Source organism: Hypanus sabinus, chromosome 20 (genome assembly GCF_030144855.1).
Source record: "Hypanus sabinus isolate sHypSab1 chromosome 20, sHypSab1.hap1, whole genome shotgun sequence".
NCBI classification, from domain to species: Eukaryota; Metazoa; Chordata; class Chondrichthyes; order Myliobatiformes; family Dasyatidae; genus Hypanus; species Hypanus sabinus.
Window position 1 is genome coordinate 11,826,870 of NC_082725.1, and position 21,459 is coordinate 11,848,328.

General features: G+C 41.1%; 1 long non-coding RNA gene across 1 annotated transcript in view; it reads left to right on the top strand.

Annotated features, from left to right (window-relative positions):
* Window positions 1-311: 311 nt before the first annotated feature.
* Window positions 312-21,459, top strand: part of LOC132378651 (uncharacterized) — a 50,103-nt gene continuing 28,955 nt past the window's right edge. Inside the window, exon 1 of the long non-coding RNA XR_009507140.1 lies at window positions 312-450. This is a non-coding gene — a long non-coding RNA (uncharacterized LOC132378651). The remainder of the gene's footprint in view (window positions 451-21,459) is intronic.

The following is a 21,459-nucleotide window of genomic DNA, read 5'->3' on the forward strand; positions in this document are numbered from 1 at the left end:
GTCCTCAGGTGGATGTCGAGGCTGATCCAAGATCCATGTAACCATGGGGTGGATTCCCTTAATGGAGAATGCCTGTGTGTGACTTTGTTTCACAAGGGGGGCTGATGCATGGGCAGCCACCACGTGGTCCTTGACAGATTGGAGTCAGAGTCCAGGACGACTGGGGATCCTTTGCTGCCGTAGCCTTCCTCCACCTTTCCTGCTGTTGTGATGAGTCATCATCGTCCGCCAGCCCCGCTGATGAGGCCTTGGTTGGATCGCTCTTTGTCTGGAACCTCCTTCTTGACCTCGTTGCCATGGGCGACCCTAGCAGGAGCTGAGCTCCAGACGGCTAAACTCCAGACAGCAGCACTCTCGGGATCTCAGGAACTCGCAAGCTTCTCCACCATGACAAGGTGCTGATCCTCGGAGAGGGTGATGTAAAGAATACTAACTTGCAAATCAAACAGGGTAAGTACTTCCCACTTTAGCCCGGTAAAGCCACAGAACAAACCACAAATATAAGGTTTAAACATTAATCTGTCCTTGCATTCTGTTCCATTGTGAGGCCTGTCAAAAGAAGCTACCAGTGAGTTATAGGATATGCTTCTCTTACAGCAATCATCATTTTCAATGGGATCTTTAGTGTTACAATATTGTTGCTCTGTTGCTCTGCTACCAGTGTGATAGATATTTTAATCTTACTAATAAACACCACCAACACCATCAGATGCCTGACCCAGTTCTTGCTTCAGTATAATTACTGGGTCCCAGGGACAAAGTACATTTCTGGACATGTCATTAGAGGAAATGCTCCACTCTGATCAGTAAGAAAATCCAGCTGCTTTTCTAATTTTATCTGGAAAAAAATTCCATAAATTTCATTTCATGTTTTCAATTGAATATGCCATTGTTACAAAATATTGCAAATAACCAATAGCCTCCTAATAACCCAAGATAGAGAACTAATCTTGGCAACATATTAAATAATGCAACTAATTTTAAAATGTACTTTTAAATAAAAATTGAACAATTCTCGATCTTTCTTTTGAATAATCACCAGCATCCCTTAAGGCGCCAATGAGCAGGATTCTCAACACTTGGTACGAATAAGGAGAATGTTCTTCATGCACGCTCCATCTCTACGTATCTGAGCGGCACATTCTGAAATCACCTTTGCCTATTTATTTATTCACTCATTCATCCATTTATTTATCTATCTATCTATCTATCTATCTATCTATCTATCTATCTATCTATCTATCTATCTATCTATCTATTTATTTATTTATTTATTTATCTATCCACCCATTTATCTATTTAATTATTTAATTTAGTGAAAGATAGATAGATACTCTATTGATCCAAAAGGAAATTGAAGTGTCACAGTAGCATTACAAGATCATAGATATACAATATTAAAAGAGAAGTAAGAAAAATAAAGAAAAAAAATTACCTTAGGCAGTCTAACAAGAGGGTGTCATCTCTTCCCCAGCTATAGGTTGACCCATTATAGAGGCTGATGGTTGAGGGTAAAAATGACCTCATATAGCACTCTTTGGAGCAGCGCAGTTGTCTTAGTCTCCTCTGTTCAGCCAAGGTGTGAAATATTTCCCAGAATTGCCAGGATTTTCCGTAAGGTCCTTCGTTCTACCATAGCCTCCAGTGTGACTAAGAGAGCCAGCCTTGCTAATCAGTTTCTTGAGTCTGTTGGCATCACCATGACGATGCCATTGCCCCAGCACACTAGCACCTAGAAGATACAGCATGGAACAGGCACTTTCAGCACCACCCAGCAACCCATCGACTTACCACCAGCCTAATCGTGGGACAATTTACAATGACCAATTAACCTACTAACCTGTAGATCTTTGGACTGTGGGAGGAAACTGGAGCACCCAGGGGAAACTCGTGCTCATGAGCATAGATGAGACTAACCAGAACCCACTTTCCCCCTTTACTTACTGCAATGAAAATAAAGTTTTAAAGTATTAATAACTGTTGCATGTATTCTTGTAAAATTAACATTTCAATCAGGAATCCTGAATTATCTAAAAATTTGCTGAATCAACGTTCTATCTGATCACACACCTAATCGGACAATAAGTTCAAAGTTCAAAGTAAGTTTATTATCAAAGTACACATACATCACCATATACCTTGAGATTAAGTTCTTGCAGGCATTTTCAGGAAATTAATAAAATAGAATGGAATTTATAACATTTATATAAACAAAGACTGACGAACAACCAATGTGCAAAAGGAGACAAATTGTGCAAAGAACAATAATTTTTAAAAAGTAAAATAAATAATGCTGAGAACATGAGTTGTGGAGTCCTTGAAAGTGATTCTGTAGGTTGTGGAATATTTCAGTGTTGAGGTGAATGTGGTTATCCACTTTGGGCAACAGCCTGATGGGTGAAGGGTAATAACTGTTCCTGAACCTGGTGGTATGGGACCTGAAGCTCCTGTGCTTCCTGCCTGATGGTAGTAGCAAGTAGAGGACATGGCCCAAATGGTGGGGATCCTTGATGATGGATGCTGCTTTCTTGTGGTAGTGCGTCTTGTAGATGTGCATAGTGATGGGGAGGGCTTTGCCTGTGAGGAATTATCCACCACTTTCTATGGACTTCACTATCCTTGGGTATTGCTGGTTCCGTGCCAGCATTTAGGATACTCTCCACTCTGCCTCTTTTGAAGTTTGTTGAAGTTTTCGGTTATGACCAGTCCAGTTGAATTTCTGGTCAATTATGAACCCCAAGATGGAGATGGTTTGTCAAAGTTTTAGATGACATACCAAATCTACACAGTGGTCAGAATTAGGCAGAAGTCAGAGCTCTAACTTCCAATTAATGGGTCCATCACAGTTGATGACAAATTGATTTATCTTCCTTTGATAAGTGAAGAAAAAAAATCATATTATGCCAGGTTGTAGAAATGTATTTTATAAGTGGCAAGAAATTGCTGAGAGTTGTCTTGCAAAGGCATCTGGATGTTCCAATCCATGTTTTCCAAAGGACTGCTATGAGGGTAATTTCTTAATTATTATTTATCGTAAGGGAAATTGAACACTAATTTAAGGATGCCACCATTTTATTATACTCTCAGTGGGTACTTTATTAGGAGTCCAGTACCATGTTCATGGTCGTCTGCTGCTGTAGCCTATCCACTTCAATGTTCAATGTGTTGTCCATTCAGAGATGCTCTTCTGAACACCACTGTTGTAACGTGGTTGAGTTACTGTTGCCTTCCTGCCGGCGGAACCAGCCGAGTCATTCTCCTCTGACCTCTCTCATTAACAAGGTGGCTTTGCCCACAGAACAGCTGCTCACTGGATTTTTTTTTTGTGTTTTGCACCATTCCCTGTAAGCTACGGACTGTTGTGCATGAACATGCCACGAGATCAGTGGATTCTGACATTTCAGTCTATTTAGTACAGAGATGAAACTGAAACTTTTATTTTGAGAAATTTGTGAGTCTATGAGTCTCTGGAAGATCCTCCTGAAATGGTGGAGGAAGCAGAGTCTTTGATTTTTTTTGAGTCAGAGAAAGATAACCAATAGATTGAAAGTTTACTGGGTGATTAAGGAGTAAATCAAATATGTACTTGAGGTAATAACCACATAGCCATGATAGACCATAAGACATAGGAACAGAATTAGGCCATTTGGCCCATTGAGTCTTCTCCTCCATTCTATCTATTCCATCTTGGCTGATTTATTATCCCTCTCAACCCCATTCTTCTGCCTTCTCTCCATGACCTTTAATGCCTTTACTAATCAAGAAACTATCAACTTCTGTTTTAAATATATCCAATGACCTGATCTCCATAACTGTCTGTGGCAATGAATTCTACAGATTCATCACCGCTGGCTAAAGAAATTTCTCCTCATCTCTGTTCCAAAGGAACGTCCTTCCAGACTGTCATCTGGTCCTAGACTTCCCCACTATAGGAAACATCTTCTCCATGCCCTCTCTATCAAGGTCTTTCAGTATTCAAGCAACACACACAAAACGCTGGTGGAATGCAGCAGGCCAGGCAGCATTTTGTGTGTGTTGTTTGAATTTCCAGCATCTGCAGATTTCCTCGTGTTTGCTTTTACTTCCCATTTTCAATAGGTTTCAATGAGATTCAACCCCCAATCTTCTATCCCCCGGTGAGTACAGGTCCAGAGCCATCCAAAACTCTTACAACATTAACCCTTTAATTCCTGCGATTATTCTCATGTAAAATGGGGGAGCAGGTTTGAGGGGCTGAATGGCCCTCTCCTACTCCTGTTCATCTGCTTCCTTTTTTTTTTCATGGGTACAGTTCTACTGGCCTCGATAACTGCCTCAGTAAAGCAGCTAGCATAATCAAAGACCCTACCCATCCCAACCATTCTCTCTTCTCCCCTCTCCCACTGGGCAGAAGATATAAAAACCTGAAAGCACGTATCAGCAGGCTGAAAGACATTTTCTATCCCGCTATTAACAAACTGTTGAATGAACCTGTTGCACAATAAGATGGAGTCTTGACCTCACAATCTGCTGCGTTATAATCTTGCACTTTAATGTTTACCTGCCCTCCCTTTCTCTGTACTTTTTACACTTTATTCTGCATTGTTATTGTTTTACCTTATTCCACCTCAAAGCATTGTGTAATGTTTGATCTGTATGAAAAGTATTCAAAACAGGCGTGGTGACACTTGCAGGCTGCCTCAGACTGTGTTGGTCGTCGATACTTTTTAATGCATGTTTCAATGTGTGCGAGACAAATAAGGCTCATCTTTAAACTTTAAAAAACTATTTCACCATACCTTGGTACATTTGACAACAATAGACCAATTCCATTTCCATTTCCATGAATTTCGAGTAATTACTTTTGTAAAGTGCTTGAGAAGTTATATTTTTAAGAAGGGCTGTATTTATATATCCTCATTTTGAATGTGAATGATGATGTATTACAAAGTGTGCACTGGTTACTGAGACATCATAAATAAAACTTTTCTTCTTTTCAGCAGCACTCTAATTTTAATCAAATTTGACTTTATTATACAGTAATGCAGCCACAATGATATCAGTTTAAAATGATATCAGTTTTCTGGAAACTGCTTTTCATCTAATGGGTTTCTGCCTGATACTAATGACTAGTACGCTGTTGTGGCAAGACACTAAACAAAGGCCAGATACCTCACTAAGATGAGCAGATAACCTACAGAGATTTGCCTAGCTGCAGCGAATTTAAATTGGGAGCCTTAAAGCTGTTAGTCCAACATTAGAGCTGGATTATGTACATCAATATTCTCGACCTTCCACAGTAGAGAGCATATTAACGAGCTGCATCACTGCGTGATACTGAAAATGTACTATGGCAGACATGAGGGCTCTAAAACAGGTCGTTAGAACTGCACAGTACATTGTTGGCACCTGCCTACCCACCATCAAGGGCATATATGCAGGATGGTGCCAGTAACACCATGAAGGATCCCGCCTTGGACTGATTGCTCCACTCCCATCAGGGAAGAGGCTACATAGCATCCACCACAGTACCACTAGACCCAAAAACAGTTACTTCCCCCAAGGCTGATGAACAGCCCCCTTCCATTAACACGGCCCATCATACCCACTACCACCACTTTTTATCATTTCTTGTCAGTCACCTTACATACCTACACTCCTGTATTTAGCGTCCCTTTATGTACAGAGAATCAGTCAATGCATATAAATTAATCCTAAGTACTTATTACATTTATTGTGTGTTTTAAAATTGTGTTATTTATGCCTATTGTGTTTTTTTAATGCTGCATCGGATCTGGAGTTATAATCATTTTGTTCACCTTTGCACTTGTGTACTGAAGAATGACAATAAACAATCTTGAATGAGGGTGGCTCGAGTTTCCTCCCACAGTTCAAAGACGTACAGGCTAATAAGTCAGTTGGTCAAATGGGTGTAATTGGGCAGAGCGGGCTCTTTGGGCCAGAAGGTAACCACTCTGTATCTTAAAAAAAATTGAATAAGTAGTAAGAAAATTATTGGGACCTCTAACAAAGGATATAATAACTTCGAAAAGGATAATAGGATTGAGAAAAGTCAACACAGATTTATAAAAGGAAACCTCTCTGATGGATGAGACTGGTGATGATGTGGATTTCTGAAATGCTTGCAGTAAAGTCCTGCACCAGAGATCAGCCCCCAGGTTTGGAGCACCTGGAAATGGAGGTAATACAGTATTCTGTTATGAATTGACAGCGGTTCCCGACCTTTTTTATGCATTGACCCATACCATTAAGCAAGAGGTGTGTGGACACCAGGTTGGGACCCCAGTTACGGATAACAGAGTGAGAATAAACAGATCCCACTCATGTTGGCGGGTTGTGACAAGTGGGGATCAAGCCTTTGGTTGGGCCCTTGCTATTCATGACATACGTCAATGACTTGACTCGGCGATCCAGGTATATTCCAATGTTTGCAATATTGAACTAGGTGGAATTGTGAACGCAGAGGAAGAGATAAAATGGTTTCTAGAGGAAATGGACGAGCTAACTGAATGTGTGAAAGCACAACAGATAGAATAAAATGTGAATTTACTCTGATGCCTATAATAGAAATGTAGAGTATTAGTTTACAGTGAGATATTGGGAGTGTTGGTGTCCAAAGGGATATTTCCATTCATGTTGCTGAAGGCAACAAGCAATTAAGAAGGCAATGGTATGTTAGACCATAAGACATTAGAGCAGATTTAGGCCATTTAGGCCTATCAAGTCTGCTCCACCATTACCCTCTCAATCCCATCTTCCAGTCTTCTCCCCATAACCTTTGACGCCCTTACTAATCAATAAACTATCAACCTCTGCTTTAAATATACCCAACAACTTGGCCTCGATAGCCGTCTGTGGCAATGAATTCCACAGATTCTTCACCCTGTGGCTAAAGAAATTCCTCTTTGTCTCTATTCTGAAAGGACATCTTTCTATCCTGAATCTGTGCCCTCCAGTCCTAGATCCCTCAGTGTTGCAAACGTCCCCTGCACGTCCACACTTTCTAGGTTAGCCATTCCCAACCTGGAGCCTACAGACCCTACAGTTAATGGTAGGGGTTCATGGGATAAACAAATGTTGGGAACCCCTGATCTAGGCCTTTCAATATTCAATAGGTATGTTAATCTTCATAAGCAGAGTATTTCAATACAGGAGTGAGGAAATCCAATTGCAAAGATTCTTGGGGTTTTGTGTACAGGCTTTATTATAGGGCCAAGTTGCTAGCTCAATGCTCAACCCAGCACAAATGGAAAGCTGGCTGGATTTGAACCTGGGACCACTTGCCTTGAAGTCCAGTGTGGATGCCACTACCCCACTGACTACCTTACTCTTGATTTACAAACATCAAATTGTATAGCAAAGACACAGGCCAGACAGTTTGCCAGACCTATCAAGTCAAGTCAAATCAAACTTACTATCACATGCAATGAAGTAAAGTACAATGAAAAATGTGAACAACAGATAGGTAGGAACAAACAACATACAAAATTTGAATTATACATAAAATTATTCTCCGAAAGAAAACTATCCAAAAGCAAGGCACAGTGCAAAAAAAGGACAATGACACAATTGAAGGCAAGTCCATGGTAGCGCAAGAGATGGACTGTTGTGTTTTATTGCTGAGGTAAGGTTTGGGCTCAAGAATCTAGTGATTCGCCCAGTGCCTGCTCCCATCCTACACTAATTAAACCAAAAAGCAAAGTTTGCAGGTGCAAAACGTGGCAATGTTTGCAGGTGCGCTGGAAATATGAAATAAAAAAGAGAAAAATTTGGAAAATCTCAATGTCTGTGGTGAAAAGAACAAACAGAGTCTATGTTTCAGGTTGATGACCTTTCATCAGAACTGGGGAAATTGAGAGATTATAAAGTCACAGGTGCAGTGAAGGTGAGAAGGGTTTGTGTCCTCTTACCCTGACTCCTAAATTTAAACTTAAACTTCAGCTTAAACTTAAGTGTGCCTGTTTTTCTACCTGAGTGACTCCATCTGGCAGCAACCATTGCCCAGCAGGCAAAGTTAACTTTTCCCTCTGAGAAGGGAGCAATATACTTGCATCTTTTTAAATACAATGTTGATGAGCGTGTAGAAAAGTTTGTGCAGATTTGACAATCATCAAAAACTCTGACGAACTTCTGGAGATGCACTGTGGGGAGTATCCAAACTTGTTGCATTACAGCCTGGTATGGCAACATCAATGCTCATGAATGGAAAATACTACAAAACACAGTGGATATAGTCCAGTCCATCACAGGCAAATCCCTCCCCACCACTGAGCAGACCTACAAGGAGCATTGGCACAAGAAAGCAGCATCCATCATCAGGGATCCCCACTACCCAGGCATGTTCTCTTTCACTACTGCCGTCAGGAGGGAGGTACAGGAGCTTCAGGACTCATGCCACCAGGTTCAGGAATAGTTATTACCTTTCAACCATTAAGCTACTGAACCAGCATGGATAACTTCACTCACCTAAACACTGAACAGATTCCACAACCTATGGACTCACTTTTAAGGACTTCACAATTCATGTTCTCAATATTATTTATTTATTTGTTTTCTTTTTGTATTTGCATATATTGTCTTCTTTTGCACATCAGTTGCTGGTCAGTCTTTGCTCATGTGCAACTCTTCATTGATTCTATTGTTTTTGTTGTATATACTGTGAATGTTTGCAAGAAAATGAATCTCAGTGTAGTAACACACACAAAATGCTAGAGGAACTCAGCAGGTCAGGCAGCACGTATGGAAAAAAAAACGTAAACAGCTGACATTTTGGGCTGAGATCGTTCATCAGGACTGGAAAGGCCGGGGGGGGGGGGGGGGCGGGGGAAGAATCAGAATCAGGGTTGTCCATGGTGACATACGCATACTTTGACGATAAGTTTACTTTGAACTTTGAAGTTCTTAACTTTAGACGTAATATTCTCCACTAATAACAAAATATACACCAGCTAAAATACATCCTGCAAGTACACTGTAAGACCAGGCAAATCAACTCTGACAGATACTTACATTGAAAATGTGTGACTATGTCCTGTACCCTGAGGTTAAAGCAGACCTTCACAAAATTATTTTTGCCATTGTAGATTGTTTAGCCACCAATGCCCAAGGTACTTATGCCTGTATCTCGGTACTTTTGGGCGGCACAGGTAGCATAGCGGTTACCATAAGGCTGTTACAACGTCAGTGGCCTGATTTCAATTCTGCCGCTGTCTGAAAGGGGTTTGTACATTCTCCCCATGACTGTGTGGGTTTCCTCTGGGTGCTCGGGTTTCCTCCCTCATTCTGAAGATGTACGGGTTAGTAGGTTAATTGATCACTTTGGTGTAACTGAGTGGCATGGGCTTGTTGGGCTGGAAGGGCCTGTTAGCATGCCATATCTCTAAATAAGTTAAAACTTCAAAAGAGCACTTTGCATTTTGCACTATCATAGACTCATAGAAAAGTACAGTACAGAAACAGGCCTTTCAGCCCATCTAGTCCATGCTGAACCATATAAGCTGCCTACACCCATTGACCAGCACCAGGACCATAGAGCTCCATGCCCCTGCCATCCGTGTACCCATTCAAACTTCTCTTAAATACCTCTTCCTTTCCCGTCCTGATGAAAGGTCTCAGGCTGAAACATTGACTGTTTGTTCACTTCCATAGATGCTGCCTGACCTACAGAGTTCCTCCAGCATTTTGTACATGTTGCTCTGGATTTCCTGCATCTGAGGAAACTCTTGTGTTTATATCTTCCCCACTCATGTATGTTCTTCTCAGTGCAATTCATTAGGGGTTGTCTTCCTGGGAATGGAGGAGGCTGAGAGGTGACCTGAGAGATGTAGAGACTAGGTGACCAAAATCTTTTCCCTTTGATGGATGCGTTAAAAACAAGAGGGCTTTGGTATAATTTGAGAGGTGGAGAGCGAAAGTGAGGGGAAGGTTTATAATTCATGTTGTGGTTGGAATCTGAAACACACTGCCTGAGAGACTAGTGGAGGAAGGAAGAGTTAGAGTCTTAGAGGATTACAGCACAGAAACAGACCTTTCGGCCCTCCTAGTCTGTGCTCAACTTTTATTCTGTGTAGTCCCATTGACCTATCCCTGGACTATAGTCCTCCATACCTGTCACATCCATGTACCTATCCAAACTTCTCTTAAATGTTGAAACCCTCATCCACCACCTCCTCTGGCAGTTCGTCACACTCTCACCACCTTCTGAGTGAAGAAGTTCCCCCTCAGGTTCCTCTTAAATATTTCACTTTTCACCTTTAACCTATGACCTCTAGCTCTAGTCTCAGCCATCCTCTTTGGGAAAAGCCTGCTTGCATTTATCCTATCTATACCCTTCATAATTTGCATACCTCTATCAAATCTCCCCTCATTCTTCTACACTCTAGAAAATAAAGACATATCCACTCTTTCCCTGTAGCTCAGGTCAAATTCTGACAATATCCTTGTAAATTTTCTCTAGATAATCTCACAAGGTTTAAGAAGCAATTGAATTGCCAAGGCATCAATGACTCAGGGAGTAATATAGGCCAGTATAATGGTTGGCATGGGCAGGCTTGTTTCTGTGCTTTGTGACTCTGTGACTCTAAGGGCTAGACCAAAACTGAATGACTAGGCCATATGGTACTGTGAGGCCGGTTCTTACTTCAAGCTCACTTTCCTCTCCTATCAATCAGCAACCTTGGTGCTTCATACAACTTCAGCTGTGAATGTACTCAGTGACCAAGTATCCACAGCACTCTGGGGCACCGCATTCCAATGTTCGCAGTCCTCCGAAAAATGGAATTTCTCCTTTTCCAGTCATAAATGGCCAACTACTTCTCCTGAGACAGTGAGGCCTATAATTAGAGGAAACGTTTTGTCCCCTCTGCCCTGCCTCATTCCTCTCTGATTCTGCATCTCCCAGTGAAATCTCTCTCATTCTACACACCGGTGATCATAGCCCAGTTTTAAATTTCTCCTCTCAGGACAGGCCTCTCATCCGAGGATAAATCTTGTGAATCTATACTGTAGTTAATCCTGCTCAGCATGCAGAGCCCAAAAATATTTAGGGTTCCTTACAGTTGCAACAAGGTTTTCAGCTTAAGCACAATAACGGCCAACATACCATTTGCCGTCCTTTTCGCTTGCAATTTCAAATTCAAGATTGAAGATTGTTTATTGTCATTCATCAGTACACAAGTGTAAAGGAGAGCAAAACGATTGTTACTTCAGATCCGATGCAGCATAAAAAACCCCACAATAAGCAAAAAGAATACAATAAAGAGAACAAAATTAGCATAATAAATATAAATATAATGGCAATTTTATAAAACACAATGTAATTGTTATATACTGTACATAGACTGATTGTATGTAGAAGTGAAGGGGAATAACCAGTTGTTGATGTTTTAGGCCAAGGTTCTCGATCAGGATTGGAAAGGGAGGAGGCCGCCACCCTGTAGCTCCTTTCCTTCCCCCCACCTTCTTATTCTGGCTTCTTTCTCCTTCCTTTCCAACCCTGATGAAGGGTCTTGGCCTGAAATATTGACTGTTTATTCCTCTCCATGGATGTTGCCTGACTCGCTGAGTTCCTCCAGCACAACCTGAGGTTCATGGACCCCTTGCATAACGGTGTTGGTCTACGGCACAGAAAAGGTTCGGGAACCCTTGCCCCAGCACTTCGCATGTGATGCAGGACTCAGGGACATTCTCTTGAAATTCTTCCACATGGCATTGAAATAATTAGCATTTTACATCAGCACATCAGGATAGGACAAGGCTATAGTTGACAATCAGGATTATCCATAAATCATTTGGGACTATCAGTGTAAAGTAACTTGTCATTAAATGATGACCAACATTCTCTCTAATTTATTTCACACACTGCTTCAGTGTGCTGAATGGTGGAGGAAGAGTGGATGAGAATTAGATTGTGTTTCATTGATCACAGAGTAATTATCAGTCTAATTTCAGCATATGATCGCCTGGTAGTAATAGTCTACAGTTTCACTTCATAGCTATAATGTTAATAATTGCAATTGAAGATCACAATTCCTTTTATCTGTGACTGAATCAGAGCTGCATTTCTTCCTGTGATGAATCAGAAGTTATTTCACCACGTCACAAAATATAGTTAATGAATAGAAATCCTGCCTATATTATTATCACATGTATATTTTTGCAGTTTAGTCTTTTTTTATGTATTGTCCTGTACTGCTGCCACAAAGCAACAGATTTCACAACATATGACAATGATAATCACAAACACGATAAAATGTGCAGATGCTGGAAATCCAAAGCAACACACACGGAATGCTGGAAGAACTCAGCAGGTCAGGCAGCATCTACAGAAAAAAAAGCAGTGAAGGGTCTCACCTGAAACATTGACTGTGGACTCCTTTCCATAGATGCTGCCTGGCCTGCTGAGTTCCTCCAGCATTTTGTGTGCGTTACAGTGATAATGAGACCAATTCTGATTTTGATTCTGTGATTAAATCACAATGACATAACACTGAATTTTAGACTTACATTTACAACAGCACCACCGTGACCACTGTGCTTAGGGTATACAATAAATTGTTATTTTATTTGTACTTCAACTTTCTTTATGCTTGTTTATATGTTCGTATAATTAGCTGTTTATCTATGAATGTTCAATTTATTTTCAGTCATTTGTAGTACAGATGGTTCTGAACTTCTGTAGTTTCTTTGTAAGTCTGCGTCTTGGCAGCAAAAGTCAAGGCTGTCATTGTTTAAAGATTTGTTAGCTTTATTTGTCACATATACATCAAAACATTGAAACATACAGTGAAGTGTGTCTCTTGAATTGAGAATGTGCTGGAGGCTGCCCACTTCTGACGCCAAGGTAACATGCCTACAACTTACCAAACCCTAATCTGTATGTCTTTTTGGAATGTGGGAGGAAATTAGAGCACCGGGAGGAAAGCCACGCGGTCATGGGGAGAACGTACAAACGCCTTGCAGGCAGCGGTGGGAATTGAACCCTGATCTTACAGCTCCAAAGCATTACGCTACTGTGCTGTCCTCACATGATGCCTTATCAGCGAAGGTTCCCTTACCTGTCCAGTTTCTGTATAAAGAACGGTCATGGGGCAGGTTCTTCGTTGAGAGTGAACTGTTGCAGTTCAGAATCAGAATCAGGGGTCTGAATGGATATTGATTAGATGTTATGATCTGGTTGGCTGGTCTAAAACACTGTGGACAGTTTAGCAGTAGATAGATTCTGATTGACTAGCTTTGAGGGAGCTCCGTTGGAAACGTTTACTTTGCTGACCAGATCTCGAGACGACTGGCGATTCATTGATTGTTGATGTTGTTGTTTCTCTTTTCTCCGTGAGGGTTTGTATACCAGATCAATGCTGATGTGCTTGTTGTTGGATCCTTCTGTAGAGAACCACGCTTCGAGAAATTCTTGTTTACTTTTTTTGCGCTGTCCTGTTGAAATGGTGTCCTTCTTCATCTTCATGAGCTGATACTAGCAAGAGTGGGTTGTGCCTTCTGCTTGCTAGCTGATGCTCGTGTAGCCTGGTCGATAGTTTTCCTCCTGTTTGAGTAACACGGTTCTCATCGCGGTCACTACACTGGATTTTGTAGATAACGTATTATCGCAATGACGATGGACTCCCATCACCCGGTTAGTTAGTTATCTGCTACTTGCTCACAATGCTTTAGTGTTATTTCTTTGTTATGAACATTTAAGGAAACTGCCGCAAGATTCACACCTCATTCTTCATTTATGAAAAAACCTCCAGACCAATATCATCTCCAGGTCCAGCAACTATCTCATTTGAGTCATGCCTGTAATTAACACTATGCAACCTCGCAACCCTTCATGAGGAACGAACACAGAATGCTGGAGGAACTCAGCAGGTCTAGCAGCATCTACAGAGAGAAATGAACAGTTGATATTCTGTTGCCTGACCTGCTGAGTTCCTCCAGCATTTTATGCGTGTTGTTCCGGATTTTCAGCATCTGGAGAATCCCTTGTGTTTATAGTCCTTCGTGAATGCCATTATTTTTGCAACGTCATATTTTAGTAAGAACATTGTGTCCATTCTCTTAATTTGGTTACTCATTCTGTAGTTTCTTTTCTTATTTAACATCACCCTCTACTCTAAGATATATATTTTTGTGCTGCAACCATTTGCAACTACAACTAAATGACATTAGTTATCACAATCATACTCCAAATCATCTGACTCATCCTGCCGATTCACTGTGGGTAAAATAATAATCATTTCCGGTTTAAGTCATCTTGAGGTTGAAGGGGCTCCAGCATTTGATGTAAGCTGATGGTTACCATCATGGTTCCGAATGTATCAAAGGGACTAGAGTTCCACAAGCTGGATCGTACTGGCAAATCCTGATTTCCCGAAGTCAGAAGTGAGCTGGAGGTCAAACACTGGGCAGTTTGACCTCCTGCTCCATCACATCTGGACCCCAAGCCAGTGAAACACATCCTGAGCTGAGGGGGAAACTGTGCCACAGGCTGTACTGAGCACAGTCTAACCCAACAGAGAAGCCCTGATGGAGGAGTCTCGGCCCGGCACATTGGATCTTTATTTCTCTCCCGTAGACGCTGCCTGACCTGCTGAGTTCCTCCAGCACTTTGTGCCTGTTGCTTAGTATCATGAGGACATTTGTTTTTAAGAAGGGTTTTCCACTTACTGCCTGGCCGCCACGATAATTTAGTGATTAGTGCGATGCTGTTACAGCTTGGGGCATTCCGGAGTTTGGAGTTCAATTCCGGCACCACCCTTTTAAGGAGTTTCCTAGGTCCTCTCTGTAAACCATGAGGGTTTCTTTCAGATGCTCCAATTTCCCTCCTCAGTCCGAAGGCGTACCAATTAGCAGGTTAACTGGTCACTGTAATCTTCCTGTGATCAGACTGGTATTAAATAAGTGTGTTGCTGGGCAGTGGGGCCCAGTGGGATCGAAGAGCCTGTTCCATACTGTAACTCTCAATAAATAAATACTAAATTGAGAACTTTATATGAGAGAATGTACAATAGCTTGGATTTAATCTGACCCTTTAAAACTGCCTGGTATGAAGAACAGGGTTTCGTTTGTATTGACCTGCCAATCTTAAGGAAACAATGCATAGCCAGTTTATTAAAAGTGCACTGCAGGGAGAATAAATGGAATAGTAGTGGAGAACCTTGTCCTTTCACCTCGGGGACTTGAGTTTGAGCCGAGGCCAGACTAATGGGATAAAAGCCTTCTCTCTGACAGCTGCAAGGAGCCTGCATGAAATGAGTTTGGGCAGCCTCCATTCAGTTCATGGAGGGCGAGAGTCCACGGCACAAAATTGCCTATAAATCAGCAGCAATTAGCACCAAATTGGCAGAGTCATTCAGAAAGGCTAAAGAGATGGCTGCTGTGGGAAATGGAAATGTCATTTTGATGCAGTAGGTGGGTGCTTTCCTGACACGAAGGTTAAGCCTCATTTTTGGGCCAACTCATGACTTTGAAGTACTTAAGCCGACAGTGAACAGAGAGCAACACAATCTTCTCCATTACTCCACGGCATCGGAGCACATCTCAGCCGGCAGTGCGACAAGAAAAAATTTTGTAGTGCCACATTAGAAATGATTTCTGAGGAGATCAAGGCCATTATAGGGAAACATTACGAAGGCAAGTGATAATTCAATGCAAAGGGAATATTCCCAAGTTAAAGCAGCCCAGGGAAGTGCCAGAAACATGATCTAATCAGTGCACCCCATCAGTCTGTACATTACAATTATTTGTACATTGTTTTTATATTTATATTTACTGTGTATTCTTTTATAAATTTTGTGTTTTTTTGTATTTTTAAAAATTCTTCATCCGATCTGAATCCGCAATCTGAGTCCTCCTTTTCACTCGTGTCCTGAAGAAACGATCTGATACAGTAAACGATCTTCAATCATTAACAGTATCATGAATCTATAAACTGTCCTATTGCAGTCGCTAATATCCACTGTCCCAACTCATGCCTTCAACAAGGCAGTATTCAATGCGTCGGATTACAGAATATTGCACACTTAGAATCTGGTTAGCTTTCAGTATCATGTCTTGGGCTACTTTCAGAGCAGTGTAGAGAGAGTTCTTTTGAATAGCATCGGATTTAACTCTTATTAAATATGCCTGCATAATCAAGGATTTAAGAACCCTTTTCTATCAGCATATGACCACAGTGCACTATTTAAAGTTTCTGTAATTTCTCACCCACCCCCACCCCCCAATTCCAGCTGTGGCACATTAGTTAACAACTCACCCATAGGATCTCAGCATAGTGCACTGTTCCCAGTGGGGCCAGACAGAAATATGTGCAAAAACAAACTTTGTTGTTCTATGTCAGTAGTAAATCCTGTGACCTATTCACTTAGTGCTGACAGGAATTATTTTTTTGTAGTGCACCTTTCAGCCTTGAACAGCTATCAGCCATATGTTGGAGTGGTCCTTTGGGCCAGCTTATCATTAACAGGCCGCAGCTGGAGGTACAAGAACCCCATAGACTGGAATGACATTACACTAATTGACAGAGACATCTCACTACCTTTCAGAATAATAGGTTATTGTACAAAATGCGTTTTGCTGATCAGTGTCATAATAACCAAATAATAGCGAGGGTATGGTGGGAACTACTGACTTTCTGACAGTGTAAGACCTGCAAATATAACATCTGGTCAATTTAAAATTCCTGTTTCAGCTTTCAAATTAAAGCTAAAAGTGAGACATTGATAATCAAAATCCCCATAGCCAAAGAGACATTAAGCATGAATTCATGTAAACCTGCAAAAGATTCATAAATGATACTCTATTAAATATTTCTGTTCTGTTCTTTTTCTCCAAGACCAAGATTGTATGTAGCTTAGTTATAAGTTTCAACTGTTTACTTACACTAAAAATGATGGAAAATGTTATTTTTACAACTTTCATCTATCCTGAAAAAGTACTGGCAAATGATAAATAAAGCTGAAAAGTTCAAAGTAAATTTATTATCAAATAATGTTCCTGCTGCTGTCTGTGAGGAGTTTGCACGTTTTCCCTGTGACCAGGTGGGTTTCCTCCGAGTGCTCTGGTTTCCTCCTGCTGTACCAGTTATTAGGTCATTTGGTTATTGTCAATTGTCCTGTTAGGGTTAAATCGGGCATTACGGGGTGACACGGCTCAAAGGGACAGAAGGGACTATTCCATGCTTTATCTCAATAAATAAAATATAAATACTGTATACAACCTTGAGTTTCATTTTCTTCCGGACATCCACAGGAAAACAAAGAAGTACAATAGAATCCATGAAAAAAACGCACACATAAAGAAGTCCGATGAACATCCAAAGAGGACAAATCAAGCAAATAATAAAAATGTCACCAAATAATACTGAGATCACGAGAACGTATACAATCCAATGACTGTTTCAAAGCTATAATATTTTTCAATTTTAAAAATGGCATTGGTAAAATTGCTTCAGCAGAGATCTTTTCATCAGGATTGATATCCGACAATTATGTTTAAATCACTCGACATTTAAGAGCTTTTACATGATACACAGTATTTTGCCATAATGGAGAAGAATTGGTAACACTAAATATCCAAATCATATCATTCAGAATTTAGTCACTGTGGCAACCATTATAATTCCCAATTGAGATGCTTCATATTTCAGGATATTAGCAACCAAAGCTGTAGAGTCCTCTTCACTTCATTGCTGCAAAAAATATGCAAAAGGAAAATGAGACAATGAGGATCTCCTCTTCTTTAGTTACATTGGAAAAGTTACCACATCCTATAAGTTCAACCATAAGTCTTGGCTTTAGAATTTAAAATGACTATGGTTGACATTTTGGAAAGATAAGAACACAAAATGCACTTTCATCCAGTTCGGTTCACACCACCTCTTACATGTTTATACAAATGCAAACTTTGTTTATCTTCTTCCTTTATACCAGGGCTACATCCCCATAATTCAATCTTCCATCACTGAAATCTATACAGATTTCATAGTCATTGTACTCATTAATTCTATAATAATCAGATTTGAGAATCAGAATGAAAATCAGGTTTAATATTACTGGCATATTGTGAAATTTGTTGTCTTTGAGACAACAGTACAATGCAATACAGATTAATAGAGTGGGTGATGAGGGTCCTTAATGGTGCATGCCACTTTTTTTGAGGCACCACTCCTTAAAGATGTCCTGGATACTATGAAGCCAGTGCCCATGATGAAGCTGACTAAGTTTACACGTCTCTGCAACTTATTTTGATTTTGTACAGTACCCACCACCCATACCAGACGTTGATGCAGCCAGTTAGAATGCTCTCCATAGTATATCTGTAGAAGTATGCGTGTCTTTGGTGACAAACCAAATCTGCTCAAACTCCAAATGAAACATAGCTGCTGTCATGTCTTCTTTGTAGCTGCATTGATATGTTAGGTCCAGGATAGATCCTCAGAGATACACAGGAACCTGTATTTGCTAACTCTTTCCACTTCTGATCCATCTAAGAGGACAGGTATGTGTTCCCTCATCTTATCCTTTTTTGAAGTCTACAATAACAGTTTTTTGGTTTCACTGAGTGCAAGGTTGCTGCTGCGACACCATTCATCTAGCTGGTATACCTCACTGCTGTACACTCTCTCATCACCAGCTGAAATAGTTGTATCGTCAGCAAATTTATAGATGGCATTTCAGCGGCACCGAGCCACACAGGCGTGGGTGTAGAGAGAGTAGAGCAGTGGGCTAAGCACACATCTCTGAGGTCCACAAGTGTCGATTGTCAATGAGGAGGAGATGTTATTACCATTCCGCACAGATTATGATCTTCTGGTTAGTAAGTCGAGGATCCAGTTGCATGGGGAGGTCCAGAGGTCCAGGTTCTGGAGCACTTCGATAAGAGTTGTAGGAATGATTGTGCTGCAGTCAATAAACAGCATCCCGACAGATATATCTCCTCCCCTCCATCCAAAACCACTCATAAACACATTTTAAACATGAATGCGTCAGAATCTAAATCCGGAATTATGCCTAATGTTGGGCCAAATCAGGTCACAGATATTTCGACAGATCACCCTGTAAATAGATTAAAAAATCCTCCATTAGGCCTCATCAAACGAATTAGAATATAAATGTAATGCTGCGGCTTTACAGGGCAGTGGTCAGACCGCACGGAGTATTGTGAGCAGTTTTGGGCTCCTTATCTAAGAAAGGATGGGCTGGCATTAGAGAGGGCTCAGAAGAGGTTTATGAGAATGATCTCTGGAATGGAACATATGAGGAGTGTTTGATGGTTCTGGGCCTGTATTCACTAGAGCTTAGAAGAATTTGGGGGGGGGATCTCATTGAAGTCTACTGAATATTGAAAGGCTTAGATAGAATGGACGTGGAGAGGATGTTTCTAATAGTGGGGCTGTCTAGGACCAGAGGGCACATCCTCTGAATGCAAGGATGTCCTTTGAGAACAGCGATGAGGAGGCATTTCTTTAGCCAGGAGATGGTGAATCTGTGAAATTCTCTACCCCAGTCAACAGTAGAGGCCAAGGCACTGGATATATTTAACGTGGAGGTGGATAGTCAGGGCTTCATTAGTCAGGGCGTCAAAGGTTATGAGGAGAAAAGAGGAGAATGGGGTTGTGTGGGATAATAAATCGGACGTAGTTGAATGGCAGATCAGACTTGATGGGCCAAATGGCCTATTACTGCTCCAATGTCTTATGGCCTTATTCCAAAAGGATCTCAACTATTTCCGTTTATGATCAACCCAATTAATTAACCCAATAATTTACACATATGACTAGACCAATAAATCACATCCATTACAAATTAGAAAATAAATGTGGTTAATCAATCGGCGGCATCTCACATGAATTTACTCTGCAGTGCCATAATTAATCAAATGCTGGGGTTCTCAGCAACAGTGTTCCGATTTGCAAGATCCCATAAGTAAAACTGAGAGGAACAGTGAGTTAACCTTTTTGTGGGTGATACTGGCTGAAAAAGGAACGCAGGATGGCAACCTCCTGCTTCTGAAATCCTTATGCCAACATGGTTTCAAAAGAAACTTTGATGATGGTCTCAGCAAATGGCTGGCAGTTGTGATGAGAGGCCTAGGTGAGGATGGTGAGTGCTGGAGTACAGAGACGAGACTTGAGGCACGGTTTTGAGACTGAGGCAAAATCAGGGCTCTTGACTAGATGCTAGACGAGAACCCAAACAAGACAGAAATTTAAGTGCATTCGCAGACTGAGCTAAAGATGAGTTGACGACTGAGCACCGAACCTGAGTTCGGGTGCTCGCTAGATACTAAAACCCTGACATCACAACATGGTGTCCAATTAGCGGAGTGGGCCAGAATCTTTAAAGGGGCTGCACCACCTAACCATACTCCAGAGGATCTACACTCCATAAATCAGTCGGCTGCGTCACGTAACAGATTTGTCAGTCTAACTGAAGTGCTTCGCTCCTGAAGTAGGTTTCAGCCCCAATCTATCTGACTCTGAGAAATCAGTTCCCCGCAAGGAGGGAAGTGGAATTAGAGGTATAAACCCAGGAGATTCCACAGATACTGGAAATCCAAAGCAACACACACAAAATGTTGGAATTACTCAGCAGGTCAGGCAGCATCTGTGGAAATGAATAAGCAGTTGAAATTTTGGGCCAATACGCTTCATCAGGATTGGAAAGGAAGAGAGCAGTAGCCACTCCACAGAATAAGAAAGAGGCTTCTTATTACTTTTTCATAAGTACGTTGTCGATATTCGAGTTGCCTTTCTGATAGACATTCCTGAACAGAAGAAAATGCTCATAGAGATTTTGCTAAGATGTGGTTAGCTACATTGTTCTTCATTTTTAAAAATCATTATATGAGAACGGAATTCATATTGTGCTGCCAATATCTGATCACTGAGATCAGCAGCAAACAAAATATCTGGTTTTGTGAATGAATGGTGACTCTGTGGAATTCTCTGCCACAGGAAACAGTTGAGGCCGGTTCATTGGCTATATTTAAGAGGAAGTTAGATATGGCCCTTGAGGCTAAAGGGATCAGGGGGTATGGAGAGAAAGCAGGTACAGGGTTGTGAATTGGATGATCAGCCATGATCATACTGAATGGCGGTGCAGGCTTGAAGGGCCGAATGGCCTACTCCTGCACCTATTTTCTATGTTTCTATGTTATCTCTGTGGTGGGGAAGGGGTTCAAAGGCTGATAGATTGGTCTGAAAGAAAGAATGCATTCATTTGATGTCCCTTTTTGCCTTAAGACTATTTTTTTCTGTTGTATTCCAAAGATGTACAGGTTAGTGGGTTAATTGGTCACATGGGTGTAATTGGGCGGCACAGAATCATTGGGTTGGAAAGTCCTGTTACCGTGCTGTATCTCAAATAACAAGCTTCTGAAGTTGCCAAATCTGTTTTACTATGTCTTCCTAATGACTACGTAATTTTAAGCTAATGAGTTCCAATGTATCCTGTGTTCTTA